Source organism: Eumetopias jubatus, unplaced genomic scaffold, assembly GCF_037043125.1.
Source record: "Eumetopias jubatus isolate StellerSeaLion01/CBP00866 unplaced genomic scaffold, mEumJub1_p1.0 scaffold_4, whole genome shotgun sequence".
In the NCBI taxonomy this organism is placed as follows: domain Eukaryota; kingdom Metazoa; phylum Chordata; class Mammalia; order Carnivora; family Otariidae; genus Eumetopias; species Eumetopias jubatus.
Genome location: NW_028274810.1, coordinates 63,432,272 through 63,449,240, shown reverse-complemented (window position 1 = coordinate 63,449,240; position 16,969 = coordinate 63,432,272). Strand labels below are relative to the sequence as shown.

General features: G+C 51.6%; 1 protein-coding gene across 1 annotated transcript in view; it reads left to right on the top strand.

Annotated features, from left to right (window-relative positions):
* Window positions 1-5,094: 5,094 nt before the first annotated feature.
* The window catches only part of ACOT11 (acyl-CoA thioesterase 11), a 51,199-nt gene continuing 39,324 nt past the window's right edge, over window positions 5,095-16,969 (top strand). The window contains exon 1 of the mRNA XM_028106938.2: window positions 5,095-5,212. The gene's annotated coding sequence lies outside the window, so the exon portion shown is untranslated. The remainder of the gene's footprint in view (window positions 5,213-16,969) is intronic.

Here is a 16,969-nt window from a genome sequence, read left to right as displayed (position 1 = left end):
CTTCCTAACCATTCTTCAAGTCCAGCATTACCCTGATATCAAAACCAGATAAAGATATTACAAGGAAGGACATCTGCAGAACAATATTCATAATGAACAGAGATGCAAAAATTCTTAACAAAATTTTAACAAATCAAAACCCACGATATATAAAAAATAAAATATATCTTTATGCAATACATATTTTCCTAGGGATGAAAAGTTGCTTTAACATTTGAAAAGTAATCAGTGTAATTCACCATATTAACAAATTTTAGAGGACAAACCATATGATCATCTCAATAGATGCAGAAAAAGGATTTGACAAAATCTAACATCCATCCCTGATAAAAACTTGCAGCAAACTAGATATAGAGGGAAGAGAACTTCCTCAATCTGATAAAGGGCCTTTACGAAAAATCTAATATCCTAACATCTTACTTAATGGTGAAAGACTGAATGCCCTCTCCCTAAGATCAAGAGCAAGGAGACGGTGTCGGGATCTTACCATTTGTATTTAATGTTGTGCTGGGAATTTCTAGTCAGGGCAATTAGGCAAGGCAAGAAATAAGAGGCATAGAGATTGGAAATAAAAAGGTAAAACTGTCTTTACTTTCAGACAACATGATCATCTATGAAAAAATAATTTTTTTATTTTTTATTTTTAAGCAATCTCCACACCCAATGGGGGGCTCGAACTCATGACGCTGAGATCAAGAGTTGCACGCTCTATTGACTGAGCCCGACAGGTAGCCCAGAAAATTTTAAAACATCTATAAAATGCCACTGAAAATGAGTTTTAAAAGTTTCAAAATATATGCAAATATAGTAATATACAAAAAGCAATTGTATTTCTACATATTAGCAACATTCTGACTGAAAGTGAAATTTTTATTTTTTAAAGTTTATTTATTTTTAAGTAATCTCTACCTTGAACATGGGGCTTGAAGTCATGACCCCCTGAGATCAAGAGTCGCATGCTCCACCAACTGAGCCAACCAGTTGCCCCTGAAATTGAAATTCTTAAAGTACATTAATAATGGTATAAGTATATGAAATGCTTAGTAATAAATTTGACAGAAGATGTGCAAGGGGTGCCTGGGTGGCTCAGTCGTTAAGTGTCTGCCTTTGGCTCAGGTCATGGTCGCAGGGTCCTGGGATCAAGCCCCGCATCGGGCTCCCTGCTCAGCAGGAAGCCTGCTTCTCCCTCTGCCCCTCCCCTGCTTGTGTTCCCTCTCTTGCTGTGTCTCTCTCTGTCAAATAAATAAAATATTTTTTTAAAAAAAGAAGATGTGCAAGACTTGTAACTGAAAATTATGAAATATTGCAGAGAGAAATTAATGAAAACCTGAACAGATGGAGAGATACACCATGTTCATGGATCAAAAAACTCAATATTATTAATGTCAATTCTTTCCAGATTGATGGATCCAACACCATCCCTATCAAAAGGGATAAACAAAGCAAGATTTATTTTATTTTTGAAAATGTATAAGCCGATTCTAAAATTTATTTATTTATTTATTTTTATTTTTAATTTTTTAAAAGATTTATTTATTTGGCAGAGACACAGCGAGAGAGGGAACACAAGCAGGGGGAATGGGAGAGGGAGAAGCAGGCTTCCTGCTGAGCAGGGAGCCAGATGCGGGACTCGATCCCAGGACCGTGGGATCATGACCTGAGCCGAAGGCAGACACTTAACGACTGAGCCACCCAGGCACCCCAAAATTTATTTATTTTTTAAGGTAATTCTTTTTTCTTTTAAGATTGTATTTATTTATTTAACACACACACACACACACAGAGAGAGAGAGCAAGCACACAAGCAAGGGGAGCGGCAGGCAGAGGGAGAAACAGGACCCCCCCACTGAGCAGGGTGCATTTGGAAAGCAGCAGTCGGACAAATGTAGTCAGTGGCCCAAGATAAACATGGCTCATCTTCTTGGAGTGTTGATTTTACTCAATCGTTTGGGGAGAAGGAGAGGGTAACATTATTCCTCTGTTAAAATTTCTATCAGGGCAAAATTTACATGGAATTTAAAATTACTAATATTGAGTTTTTTGATCCATGAACTACATCCATTAAACAACTGCTCATTTCCTTCCACCCCAGCCCCTGGCAACCACCATTCTACTTTCTATCTCTATGAATTTGACTACTCTAGGAAACTCATATAGTGGAATCGTACAGTATTGTCTTTCGTGATTGACTTATTGCACTTAGCATAATGTCCTCGAGGTTCATCCATGTTCTAGCATGTGTCAGAATTCCCTTCCTTTTTAAGGCTGAATATAGTTCATTGTACACATGTACCACATTTTACTTATTCATTCATCAGTCGAGGGACATTTGGGTTACTTCTACCTTTTGCCTATTGTGAATAGTGCTGCTATGGACACAGGCTGTATAAATATCTCTTGGAGAATCTGTTTTCAATTCTTTTGGATATACAAAAAACTCTTATGATTCAATAATAAGACAATCAATCCAGTTTTTTTTTAATTGGGGAAAGATTTGACTAGACATTGTACCAAAGAAGAAACAAAGATCATGGTAAGTCAGCATACAAAAAGATGCTTAACAACATTAATGGACAGGAAAGTATAAATGAAACCCACAATGATAAAGCACTCTGAATCCACTGAAATGATTCAGATTAAACTGACTGAACGAGTGCTGTGAAAGTGTGGAGGAACTGGAACTCTCAGAGGCTGCTGGTGGGAATGTGGGCCAATACCACCAGGGTGGAAAAACGTTGGCACCTTAAAAAACGTTAAACATACATCTATTGTATGACTTGGCCATTCAACTCCTAGATATGTACCTGAGAAAAATGACAGTCTATGTCCACATGTGGATTTGAACATGAACTTTCATACTGGCTTTATTTGTATACTAGCCAGCAACTAGAAACAATCCAAAATCTGTCAATAAGTGAATGAGTAACCAAATCGTGCTATAACCATAAAATGGCACTCTACTCAGCAATAGAAGTGGACAAATTATTGCCGTGTGCAACATACATATGAATTGCAAAATAACTATGCTGAGTGAATGGAGCCAGACAAAAAAGAATGCATACTGTGTGATTCCATTTGTGTAGCATTCTAGAAACGCAAACTAATCAAGAGTGACAGAGGCAGACTATTGTTTGCCTGGGGATGTGGGGGAGGGGCAGTGTGGGGCAGAAGGAAGAGATGACAAAGGGCCATAGGAAGTTTTGGGGGTGATGATATGTTCATTACCTCGACTGCGATGCTTTCACGGATATATATGTATATATATATTTATATATAATATGTATGTCAAAACTTACCAAATTATATACTTTAAATATGTACAGTCCATTGCATGTAATAATATTTCAATAAAGCTATAAGGCAAAAATAAATAAATTCAAGTAGACCCATAAAGATAAATACTATGTCGCAACGAAAACTATGGAAAGATATTTATGATAATTGTCGAGAGAAAAAAAAGCAGATTACAAAACAGTATATCCAATATGGTCACTTGTTTTTATTTTTTAATTTTTTATTTATCATTGTTATTATTTTTTAAAAGACTTTATTTTTAAGTAATCTCTATACCCAATGTGGGGCTTGAACTCACAACCCTGAGACCAAGAGTCGCATGCTCTACCGACTGCGCCAGCCAGGTGCCCCTGGTCAGTTGTTTTTAGATAACTTGAATATCTCCAGCACTCACCATCTGATTATAAAGACTACCACATTAAAATCAAATCGTGGCTTATGCCAGCCTAGAGCCATCCTGCCAGTGTGGGAATTCCCCTGTGAAGTCCACTGCCCTGCCTGTTTCTGGGTGTCCCCAGATGTGTCTCATTGCACTCAGAAAGCAATCTCGGATGTCATTTGCTGTTGGTGACAGCGGGAGCCTCTGTTGAGCTGAGGCTCCTGCATTAACGTTGCTAGCTGTGCCAGAGATAGGCCCACTCGTCCATGCCGCTGCCAGGCCTCATGCCGCTGCCAGGCCCCATGCGTGGGATGCCCGTCATTCTGGCCCTGACGCTCTTGGACCCTTAGGGTGCTCTGAGAGCATAGCCGGAGCAAAGTGACAAGGGAAAGTGCCCCGTCTTGTTACACAGTCAGGAGGGTGGCTTGGGCCCCAGGTGGGCAGCTTGGCAGCTCTATGTCTGTGGCCTGTCCTTTTCTCGGTAGAGGGGCTGGGGCAGGAGTTCAAGGACCAGCCTCTGGGAGGTATCTGCAATGGCTGATCCTCTGCCCCTCCCATCCTGGTGTGGAATGCAGTCCTCCTGCCAAGCTCCTCCCCCCAAGATCCAAGATCCAAGATCCAAGATCCACCATCCAAAAGTCTTTCAGTGGCCACCATCATCCTCGGTCAGGTCCAGATGAGTGGGTCTCTGCAACATGAATACTGATGGCGATTTTTCTAGGCAGCTCCTTATGCCTATGATCATATCACGTATTTCATATCATATCATATTACATTATACAACATACCATATGTAGACACACACGGTGGGGGAGGAGGGTTGCCTCTATCTCCCCAGTTAGCATGTCTGCATCTTTCAGCTCTAGTCTAGTTGGAAGCACATACCTTAAAATATTAACAGTGATTCTCTCTGAGGAAAGAGACCATGGAGGGTATTCATTTTCTTTGTTCTGTTCTGAGCTGTCCGTTGTAATTTTTTTCTCTGAATACCCATTAGGGCAAGACGGTGTGTGCGGCTCAGAGGCTCGTCTCAGCCCCCGGCTGAGAGTTTGGCACGCAGTAGATGCTCCATAAAGGTGCGAACGAATAGCAGGGATTACTTGTCCAGACCGTAAAGGAGCTGGTTTAGCAATAACAGGCAGGCGGCTTTGGCGCTCTGGCGCCTGGCCTGCTCCACGTGGACCCTGCCAGGTCCGGCGCCCGTGGTTCCGGCTCTGCCCGGCGCCCCGGCATTGACGCCTGGCGGGGCGGGGTGTCTGGCGCCACCGGGCCGGGTGCCCTGGCCCTCTGCGATCGCGGCCGCGCGGGCAGCCCGGGCCGCCCCACCCGTGCGGGGGGAAGGGAGGGGACCAGAGTCATCAGGAGCTCGCCAGGCCGCTTCCGGCGCCTCGCGCAGCCTCCCCCAATCAGGCTCTGCTCTGGCACCTCCATGCCCGGTTCTGAGCGTCTCCCCGCGGAGCTGCTTCTCCGAACGTTCCCCGCAGGCTCCCCCGGCCTCCGCCCTGCAAGCTGTTGGGTCTACAGGGTCGCACCTCTTGGGTAAGACCGGGGCCTCCCGCAGTCCCTCCCCTGCCTCCCTGCCTCCCTGCCTTGCGAAGGACCGCACTCTCTGGGACCCTCGTGCTCCTAAAGCACTCTCTTTAGGCAGAGCTGCCTCTACCCTGGACTGGGCGCCAGACAAGCCACCTGGTGCCTGGTGCCCTCTTGCTCGGGCACGCTGAGGCATGAAGCATCCTGGGGTTTGAGCTGAGATGGGCCCGCCTCTCAGTAGGCTGGGGGAGGCTGGCACCGGGTCAGGGCCTGTGGACCCAAGCCTCAGAGTCCAGAGGGTGCAGCCAATGTGACTCACTGGGACATGGGGTGGGTGGGGGAGCACTAGCCCTTGTTGTGAGGGCAACCTCCCTGCAAGGGCCAGTCCAGGAGGTGGGGCTGGGTCCTGACCCGCAGCAGCTGGGCCCAGGAGTTGGTTCTGGCGCCGGCAGATGCAGGTGGTGAGAGAGGAGCAGGCAGGTCATGTTGGAGCCTGCTAGGCAGGATGGAGTTTAGGATTGGCTGGGCAGGTCCAGTAGTCTGCTCATGCATCCCGCGTCTGGCCTCCGGGGCTTGTTGGCACCCCCACCCCCCATCTCCACCCACTGCTTTCCTTGCCCAGCTTCTCTGTAAAGGGCTGTGGTTCTGAGGGGGGCCTGGCCTTGGAGCGATGTTGTCACCTCCACTTCCTGTCTTGCTGGTATCACTACCTCCCTCCATTGTTCCTCCCTCCTGTCCGCCTTCCCATTTATCCCACAACTTCCTGTATTCTGCCATGCCGAGGCCAAGGGGCCCCCAGAAGGAACTGGAGTCTTCAGCTTGGAGAACAGAGAAGAGGATTCATTCATTCATTTGATCATTCACGTACACACGTATTCGCTTCCACTCACTCAGTCTTTCCCCTTCAATTCCTCCTTCATTCATTCTCGGGACACTTACTGAGCATCCGCTATGTTCAAGACCCTGCGTGTTTGGTGGGAGCGCAGGCAGGATACTCTGATGAATCAACTCCATCCCTGCAGCCAACCGTTCAAGGTCAAGAAGGGGAAATTAGCACAAATCAGCCCAATTTAAGGGAAAAAACAGTGTGAGAGAGAAACGAAGGGCTGTGAAGTGTGTTGGGGGGAAGCGGGGGGGGCAGGGGGACTGAGGAGGTGGATGGAAGTCCCACTTAGGAGGGGCACAGAAGACCTCCTGGAGGTGGTGCCATTTGAGCCAGGCCTGGGTGGGGGGCAGGGTTGGGACGTAGAGCTCTCAGAGGGCATCCAGACAGAGGGAACAGCAGGAACAGAGGGACGCGCAGGTGTGTGAGTGAACGGTTGGGAGCTCTGTTCACGGCTGGAGAAAATGAGAAGAAACGAGTGTGGATGGGGCAGAGGACATGGGCTCCCATCTGTCCGCCTTCTGTCGCAGGCCAGGGGAGCAGCCTTGTTCTGGGTGACCCAGAGCCATGGTCATGGGGTAATGGCAAGACCCTTGTGGCTATTAGAGCTCTTTAATTGTTCAGTCAGCCTTAGATGGAGTGAGCCCTTCAATCTTGGAGGCATGTAAGTGGAGGCTGGGACGGTAGGGGTGTGTGTGTGTGAGAGGAGCGGGGGACAGTTATAGGTTCTGACCCATGGAGGGGTTCAGCTAGGGCAGTTCTGAAGGTGGGAGTTGGAGTGGATGATGTCAGAGGTCCCTTCCTACCCAGAGTCCTATCTGGAAAGGCTAAAAGGCCCAGCAGAGGGAATTCCTGGAGTTTGGTTTTGTATTCATTCATTCATTTCCTCATTTGACCCTATGTCCCTCCCTCCCTCCCTCCCTCCCTCCTTCCTTCCTTCCTTCCTTCCTTCCTTCCTTCCTTCCTTCCTTCCTTCCGTCCTTCCTTCCTTCCCTCCTTCCTTCCTTCCTTCCTTCCCTCCTTCCTTCCTTCCTTCCTTCCGTCCTTCCTTCCTTCCCTCCTTCCTTCCTTCCTTCCTTCCCTCCTTCCTTCCTTCCTTCCTTCCGTCCTTCCTTCCTTCCCTCCTTCCTTCCTTCCTTCCTTCCCTCCTTCCTTCCTTCCTTCCTTCCTTCCTTCCTTCCGTCCTTCCTTCCTTCCCTCCTTCCTTCCTTCCCTCCTTCCTTCCTTCCTTCCTTCCCTCCTTCCTTCCTTCCTTCCTTCCTTCCTTCCTTCCTTCCTTCCTTCCCTCCTTTCTTCCTTCCTTCCTTCCTTCCTTCCTTCCCTCCCTCCCTCCTTCCTTCCTTCCCTCCATCACTAAACCCTTGTTCTGGGCAGACCCCATGCTGAGGACTCAGATGAACTCCCTATCTGTGCGAGTTCCCAGTCTGATGGGGGGACAGACCATGCTAGACAGTGACAACCCAGTATCACTGTGGCATATAAATGGAGGTTACTTCGCTGTGTTTTGTCACTGAGCGGGGTGGTAGAGCTGGGACATGGGCCTGAAGAATGAATGCAGACACGTCTCTTCCAGCCAGGAGGGCCCCATCTGTGGGGCCAGATGAAGGACATCACGTGGGGAAACAAAGTGCTTGTGGGAGAAAATACTCAGGGTCCGGGACTTAAGAGGCAGGCTTTCTTGATTCACAGGACTCCCCAGAGGCGCACTTGGGGACCAGGCCTTTAGGCTACATGAGCGTATGGGGTTCGGGCACTCCTAGAGAAGTCCTTGGTCTGCATAAGCTGTAAGAGGCTACAGTGAGTGCTGGTTACACCCGTGGGCTCTGGACTTCGATCAGGGTTAAAATCCTTATGCTAACTCTTATCAACTGCATGACTTTGGACAAATGACTCTTCGCCTCCAGTTTTCCTCTGTAGGAGAATGATAATGGTGGTATCTTCCTCCTAGGATGAGGCCCAAATGTGGTACTGTATCTGAGGTGCTTGCACAGGGCTGGGTGTGCTCAAACAGCTACAAAAGTGACGGTGGCCATGAGAGGTATGGACAGTCACAAGCCACCTCAACAGTCTCTGGGTCTCATTCTCCCCACCTGTGTCTCCAGCTCACTGGCTCCCACAGTACGGTCCCTGGACCACCAGCATCAGCATCCCTTGGGATCTTATCAGAAATGCAAAATCTTGGGCTCTCCGGGAACTTTTGCTTTCAGCAGTCTGAATTTTAAAACGCCCTCTGCATGATTCTGATGCAGGCTGAAGTTTGGGGAGCACCGACCTCACTCTCACTTAAGACCTCCTTTCTACCCACCTTTCCAGGACTGTGACTCATCCAGGGGTGCGGTGGGTTTCCCATGTTTGGGGCCCTAGTCTGGGGGGCTGATGGGGAGAGGGCACAGAGATGAGTAAGATGTGGTGTCAGCCCTCACGGGCCTTCCAGGAGAGTCGAGAAGGGGAGGCAGGTACCCATGGAAATGTTCACTGGAGCCACAGACCGAACAGAGCTGCCGAAGAGACACGAGTCAGTTCTGTACTAAAGAGCAGAGAGGAGAGAGACCTTTGTGGGCTGCAGAGCCCTCTGCAGAAAGGTCTGGCTGTCTGTGGCTTGTTCCTGACAGTATACTGATTCAACCTTGCTGGGAGTCCTCTTGTAAGTCTCACTGAAGCCTCTCTTATTTTGTGCTTTGCTGTGGGGTGAGATGGACTGGGCTCTAGGCTTGAGGTTAGGAATAGTGATTCCAGACAACTTCCTCATGGACTTTGGGTGGCTCGCTTGTCATCCCTGGGCTTCAGTGTACCCCTCTGTAAGGTAGGGGGACTAGACTGAGTCCAGTGAGTCTGAGACATTGTGGGCCACTGGCGAGCAGGTAGGCTGGGGACCAGAAGCTCTCTGGGTTTCATTCCCCCCTCTGTACCATGTGGCCCTGAAATTGCCCTGCTTGGATGCCGTGTGAGGAGCTGTCCCTTCTCTGGGCTGGTTTTCTTACCAGTCCAGGGAGGTCTCATGATTCCTGTCCTGTTCACTTCACATGGCTTTTATCATGTGGAACACGTTCTTCATTCTTAGAGGCTTCCTGATACCTCAGCCCAGTTGCCTGGCATTCGAGGCTCTCCTCCACAGATTTCCAGCTTTTTTTCTGCAAGATGAGGATCCCGTTCTGTTCCTGTTAGGCCTTCCATCTCACCCTCTTTTCAGACTATCCAGACCCATTCAGTCTTCAGGCCAGAAAGCACCACCTCCTCCAGGAGGCCTCCTAGATTGCCCCAGCCCTCAGGGCCATCCTTGGACCATCTTGCTGTCTTTATGGTGTGACTTTAATTTCTCATTCGTTAATACCAAACTGCTGACAGGCCCCTAAGCTCTTCGAGGGAAAGGCTTAAGTTCACAGGGATGGACATGAGAGCCCTTGACTCCTAGAGCAGGGAGGCTCTGCGACAAGAGGGAACTTGTTCAGAGGCACACAGCACATTAGTGAGAGAACCCGGCCCAGAGTCCAGGTGTCTTAGGCCCAGGAGGAGACATCGGTAGGTGTGTGGGGAGTGAGCTCGAGGCAATGAAGGGCAGAGGCCTCAGACCGGGCTGACCTGTGTTCCAACATGGCTCTGCACTCAATAGCTCTGCCACCTAGGACCATGTCATGTGCCCTCCCCAAGGGACCTTCTGGTGGGTTGGAGTGAGGACAGCACTAGGCCTTGGACACAGCAGGTGCTCAGTTATCATGAGGTGCTCATTATTACTCCTGATCCATTTGTCTACCCCAGCTCCCCTGCCTGGCTCTCCCCTGCCTTCTTCTCTTAACCACTAAGGACTTTATTTTATTGGCCCATTATGAAAAGTCCAAGTGTCAGTGTCAAGGCCTCCTCGTGAAGCCTCTTGCAGAAGTGAGAGGGACAAGGGAAAAATCTGGGTGGTGTCTCAGTCGGTGGTGGCTACAGAGGGCCTGAGCTGGGTGCCCAAGGGGCTGAAGCCTGTGGAACTCATGAGGTGAGATTTGGCAGAGGTCACTTTAAGAAGCACAGGGCTTATTTTAAGGAAGGAGGGGGTGCGCCCTGTCCCTGGCCAGGAGCTACACTGGGCTGCTCTTGGGGGCAGCACTCCCCGAGGGTGAAGAGTCCTAGTAGGTGAGTCTAGTGTCTCTCTGGGAGGCTGCTGGACGCTCCCTGGCTTCCTGCCACCTCCAGCCTGACCCCTTGTGGACGGATGGAAGCCTGGTGACTGGTGTGCCAGTCTAACTGGCTGGGGCTGGTGGGGTGGGGACTCCCGGCCCCTGGGAGGGACCCCGGAGCCAAGAGGCCCTGTGAGCAGGATGTCAGGGGCTGGAAGTGGGGGTGACTAAGTTTGGTTGTGGCTGGAAGTAAAGCTAGTATCCCGCTAGGTGCCCAGTGGGCAGCCAGAGGGCCCCCTGACGTGGCTGGGGCCCAGTTGGCAGCCACTCTCCTTCTGCTCTGCCAGGCGGGCACAGGAACCTCCGAGGGGGGTGCTCCGGGCGAGGGGGGGCAGAGGGCAGTGTGAGGAGAGGCAGGGCTGGGTGATAACAGCTGGGCTCAGGAGGGGCGGGAGCTCGGGAGGAGGGGCGTGAGGAGAGGCTGACCGGCTTCATTTGGAGTCGGAGCCCGGCTGTGGCTCAGGTGACCAGCGTCTCTCTCAGAGGGTGCTGCTGAGTGTGCCACCGGCTAGTGGGATCTCGGCCGCAATGATCCAGAATGTCGGAAATCACCTGCGAAGGGTATGCACGGTGGGCGGGGGTGGGGGGCTGACTGGAGGCCAGCGGGGGCGGGGGAGGGGGCTGCAGGCTGGGGATCCTGAAAGAGAATTGAAGTTTCCATTTTAAGTCAGAAGTTCTCCGTCTTCGCTCTCATTTTCCACGGGCCATTTTCTAGCTCTCCTTGGAAGGAGAAATTGCAGAACTCCTAGGCTGGTTTATTAGAGGTAACAATCCCCAGACAAGCCCCAGGGGCCATGCTGAGGGGAAGTTCTCTGTGTCTGGAATTCTATTCCGGGGGTGTGTGTCTCTCCCAGCCAAGTTCTGTGTGTGCTTCTGCCAGACGTCTGCGCTCCCTGCCTCTGGGGCGTGCTGGAGTTCAGGGCTCGAAGGCCGGGAGGCCGCTAGAAGTTACAGGGCTGGGGGGGAGGGCTGAGTGGGTGAGTGAGGGTGTAGCAGCCTGCGATTCTCGGGGACAATGACCTCTTTGAGAGAGCAAGCTCAGGACCAGGCGTGGGCTCTTGGACAGTTGTCCTGCAAGGTGGCCTTGCAGCCCACGTTTCCCTGGAATGTCTTACCAGGGACTTTGGAGCTGAGATTAGATGCTGAGGTATGGGACAGAGCCACGTGCTCATCACCGCCTGGCGGGGGCCTTTGATCTGGTGAACGGGAGCAGGGTGCAGGACAGACTGGTGGAGGTTGTGCTGGGCGCAGAGTGGGTGTCCTCTGAGGACGTTCTCAGGAAAAGCCTTTTTAAAGGGGGCGGAACAAATAAATCTCTTACCTATCCCCTCCCTCCATCTGCATGACCACCGCTCAGCTCAGACCTCAGCACCCTCCCCTGTCCAGGGCACCTTCTCCCTGCTTCCCCGATTCCACATCCAGCCCCTCCCATCCCCCTCCACTGGAGGGTTGCTTCTAATAGGTAAACCCGATTATCCCGATTATCCCGCACCTGCTCAGCCAGCTGCCTTCAGTATAACGTTCATGTTCCTTACCTGATACAAAAGGCTCTTGGTAATCTGCTTCGGCCTGCCTCTCCGCCCTCGTCCCCCTTTCCTACCCCCATAGGTTCAGCCGTCCTGAACCCCTTGCCACTGCCTCAGCATACCACCTTGGTTCTCTCCTCTGTGCCGTGGTCCCTACTGTGCTTTTTGCTCGGGCGGCCCCTAGCCTCCCCTCGGTCCCCCTGGAAAGTTACCTCTGAGCCCTCAGATCTCAGCTCAGATGCTGACTCCTCCAGAAAGCCTTCCCAGATTTCTCAGGGCACAGGGAGCCTCTGTTAGTTCCTTCTCACACTGGACTGTGTGGTGCACTTGCACGTCCATCCCAGCCAGTGAGTTCCACGAGCCTGCTCCCGGTGTGCCCAGCAGAGGGCCGGGCATGGTCAGAGCTCCAGAGAGCGTCTAATGAATGCATGGGCACAGGCAACCTCTCAGTGAGGCTGAGGGTGGGATCTGAGCAGCAGGGCCTCTTGCCCCCCATCTCTTGAGCTTGGAGCAGAGAGCATTTTCCAGATGGGGCTGTGTCTTCTCCTGTGCCTTTCATGATTTTTTTTCCCATTGATCCCCATCAATAATTGGGGGAGAAGGCAGTGGGGGAAGGATGTATCCTTTTCAACATTTTACAGAGATAACCATATTGTAGTCGCAAATCTGTATATAGTGCTGACCACACTACGCACTGCACCAAACGCTTTGTATATATTAATTCGTTCAGTTCTCTATGAGGTAGGTACAGTTATCATCCCCATATCCCAGATGAGGAAACTGAGGCTCAGAGGGGTTGAGGACTTGCCCAGGCTCAGGATCACACCGGCAGGAAGTGGCAGAGCTGGGATTTGAACTCAGGCAATCTGGCTCCCAAGTCTGAGCTTTTAGGGAACCTGAGGCTCAGCCCTGTGAAAGCCGAGTGAGACTCCAGTCCACATGTTCCGAGTGTGAGCCCACAACGCATTTTGCTTCCCTACACTCTCCTGCCCACTCTCCTGAATCTGGGAGTGGGGGTAGGTATGGGGGTGGAATTGGGCCCATGAGGTGACATGGGTAACCTCATGCCAGCTGAGAACACTCTAGCCTTGATTGCCACCTGTGGACCATTGCCTGCACGGTAGATCTCCTTGGATGCCCCCGTTTCCTCCCGAATTCCCTTAGTTCCTCAATGATACAGGACAGTTTGGGATGGTTTTCTGAGTTGTAACCAAAGCTGTTTTTAATGAAAAGCAAGCAAATAAAAAACCCCACCAAACTCTCTTCACGGGGGTTACAGAAAGCCAGGTTAACTGGGAACAGAAGGGGGCCCTCAGATAACCCACAGCCCTGCTTCCCAGGGTTTGGGGGCCCTTGTCAGTATCTCGTGACACTGCAGATGGCGAATGTTTTAGAGTTAGATGGTTCTGGCTCTTCCCTGCCCCTGGGCATCCATCAAGGCCTCGGAACATGTGAATGAGTGAGGGAGGTGGTAAGCCTGGCAAGCTGAGGGAGCGAGGTGTGTGTGTGTGTGTGTGTGTGTGTGTGTGTGTGTGTTGGGGGGGGCACTGATTGCCTGTGTGCGGGTGCTGGAAAGGTCCTGCTGTCCTGTCTCAGTCCTTGCCTCTCTCAGTGGAGACCCTCCCCTCCCCCACCCAAGTCTGTACTGGGCCCTGAGTCCCACACTCCTGGGCTGGTGAGGACCCACTGGTAGCCTAGTGGGAGACTGGGAAGCTCTGCTCAGCCTCAGTGTTAGCCAGGTCAAGGTCACCTCCTGAGAATTTTACTTACTCTGGGAAATCTGATGGGGCTGTTGATCCCAGCTCCCCTGAGAAGCCCCGCAACCTGGCAATGTCACCGACAGGGAGGTGGGAGGGTCAGAAACAGCTGTGGGCACCTGCGCACGCGCTCATGCAGCCACGGACGTACATGCTCCTCCCCACTCCTGGTGATGGGCCTGCTGCTTTGCCTGGAACCTGGAGACATGGGGAGGTTCTCCCTAGCCCAGCTCCCTGGCCTCATGAAGGGTCTAGTTCAGACTGTGAGGAGGTTTCAGGCACTGTGTTTGGCCCCCCTCCCCCCGATTAGAATCTTATCTTTACCCCGTTGCTCATGTGTAACCTTGGGCCAGGTGCTCCCCCTCTTTGAGTGTCCTCTGAGGTCCCCACCAGCCTTGACATCCTGGGGGTCTGGACTTTTGTGAAGGGTTTGTACACCATCTTGAGGTTGGTCCTGACCGCAAAAGGCAGGGGCCTGTCTGCCTTGAGAACCCCGCTGTGTGGTAGAGGAGGAGAGACCCACAGGAATAAAATGACATGCCTATCATATAGTATGAGTGCAAAAACTACTGAATGAATGACTGTGGGAGCTTGGAAGGGTGCTGAAGTAGTCTCAGAGGGCTTCCTGGAGGAAGAGGCAAGACGCAGACACTTAGCTTCAGCCTATTCAGGAGCCCCATATGAACCCTGGTCTCAGCCATGGACAGACACCCTTAGTGTTTGTAGTCTGTCTGGAGGACTCTTCTTCATCCTTCAAAACCCAGCTCAGCCATCATTTCCCATTCCCATCTGCAACCTGCCTGCCCCCAGAATGAATGGCGTCTCCTCAGGATATTGTACTGATTTCAGTTCTTCCCTGCCCAGGGATTAGCCTGTGGCAGGTACTGAGTACTCTGTGATGAACCCAGGCTGCTGCATGGAGCTGACAGCTCATGAAGGAGACACAGTGAGAAAACAGTTGAGTAAATACAGGATCCGAATCTGTGCCAAGTGCCATGATCAGTAATAACAATGAGAGTAAATGCCACGTAGGTGCTCCCTGTGTGCCAAGCATGCATTAACTCATTTAGCCTTTATAACATCGCTGTGAAGTAGATAACCTTACTATGCCCATGTTGAAGATGAACCTGAGATACAGAGGTTAAGTAACTTGCCCAAGGTTACACAGCTATTAGGCTCAGATTGCTAGAGAACAGGGGACTGTGAGAGAATAACAAGAGAGGTCAGGGGAGGGCTCTCTGAGCCGGTGACAACTGAGCAGAAACTTAGCAGTTGAGAAGGAGACAGCCAGAGGAAGGCCTGGAAGGGCATTCCAGGCAGAAGGAACAGCATTCATTGGCAGGCTCCAAGGTGTGGGGGGCTTGGTGCCTCTGAGCTACTGAGTGGAGGCCGGTGTGGCTTGGACATGAGCGAGCGAGGGCAGAGCAGGTGGGAGGGGCTGAGACAAGGCTGCAGTGGGCTGGGGGTCTAGGCCTTGCACGCAGGGTTTGGGCTTTGGAGTGATAGGGCTTGTATTGTCCTGCCCACCAGACTGTGTGGTACTTGGGGATGCTCTGGTCCCCAGGCTTAGTGCCAAGGTACATAGTCCCTGCACACTGTGCTCAGAGAAACTCGGAGACCTAGGGAGACACATCATCATGGTTTCCGTCTGTATGGCCAGCACCACGAAGGTCCTGGCCACCTTCCCACCCACTCCCTGACCCCTCACAACAGGCAGGTGGGTGATAGGCTCAGGCCCCTGGTACAGACAAGGCACGGAGAAGTGAGATGATGTGCCCGGGCTTGTACAGCTGGCGAGAGACTTAGAATCCTTACCTGCCAGGCTGAGACCCCTTTCCCAGCACCTGTCCTGGCCAGGGAAACATTGGGAACCTCTGCACATCTAGAGAGTAGTCTCACTGTCACACTCAGACCCACCCCATCACAGCCTCCTAGCTCACCTGACCATGCAGATTCAGGGCCGATCACCTGCCCCCCTGCCTCACACATACCGGGGGCTAGCGGAGGCTGTACCCCTGCCCTTCACCTGTGTTTGGTCCAGGCTGGGCCAAGCTGGCCTCCCCAGCACCTCTGCACAGCTGTTCATGAGTCTGGAGACCAGCCTTAGAGATACTAACTCACTTGGCCCTGTAGGCCTTAGGTTCCTCCTCTGGGAACCTGGGCTGTTCCTGTGGATCTTGCTAGATCATTGGCAAGCTCAATGACTTTGGAGGGGTGCGGAGCTCGGCACACGACTGACCATGGTAGATATGGGTCCTTGTCTTTTCATTTCATCCGGACTTCTGTCTCCTCAGTGTTTCAAAGATGGGGTCAGTTTGTTGGATGAGGTGGTAAAAACTAACTCATTGAGTACCTACTCGGTGTCAGGCATACTTCAGCTTCCTAGTAGCGTGGCTGCTAGATATTCATCTGGTTTTGCATGTAAGAAAATGAAGGCTCTAGCCTCGAGCCACTTTGAGCCGGTTAGAGAATTCATAGTCTTTTCTGCGCCCAAGCTACAGCTGGGCGGGGGCCCTGGTGCCAGGGCTCTTCTCCGTGTCCTGGACCGACCTGGCTAAGCAGAGGAAATGACCCCTCTGCCTTGTGCCTGCTCTGTCCTGTGCCTCCAGGGACAGATGGTACCGCCGGTTGGGTGCTCTGCCAGCTCCCCCGCTGCGGGCCTGGGAGCTCCTGCCACTCTCCAGGAGCAGCCTCCCTGTGTGGAGGAGGTGGTATCGGGGTGGGGAGGGAAAGCACCAGAGTCTGGCACTTTGGGGATACTGGGATGAGTCAGACTGGACCTGTCCTCAGGTGCCCCCAGCCTCATGTGGAGACAGAGAGCGGTACAAACCACTGATGACAGCAGAGTGTGGCCAGGCTGTGACAGAGGGAAGCCCAGAGGTGGCCCTTCACCAGCCTCAGGGGCAGGGCAGGCTCCCTGGGGGAAGTGATGGGTTAGCATGGCCTTGGAAGTTTTTTCGGGTCTGGAAGCCTGGTCCAGGCAGAGGCCTCTGTGCATGAGATGTGGGAAAGGAGCTTGTTCTGCTAGCAATGGGGAGAGAATTCAGTAGTGACTCCTTGAGGAGGCCCTCTCCGGCCCCCTTGTCCATGTAGTATGTATGTCCTGCCTGGGGCGTCTTCCATGGTAATAATTTGCCCTCAGCAAATCAGACATTAATTAATGAATGTCGGTAAACATTAAGCATTAAGCATCTCTTTTGGAGACGCAGCTTTGGTAGTGAGAAAAGCAAAGTCCCAGCGCCACCCCTCAGGGCACAGCGCCCTTAGGCAAGTCCTTCAGATAGCCCAGGTCTCAGTTTCCTTTTTTGTGCAAGAGGGATAATTGTCCCTCACAGGGAAGGATTACATGATATTATGGATGCAAAGCCATTATATAATATATATAAAGGCCTGGAACATGGCAGGTACTGAAAAAATTATGCCAGGGAGGCTGGGAGAAA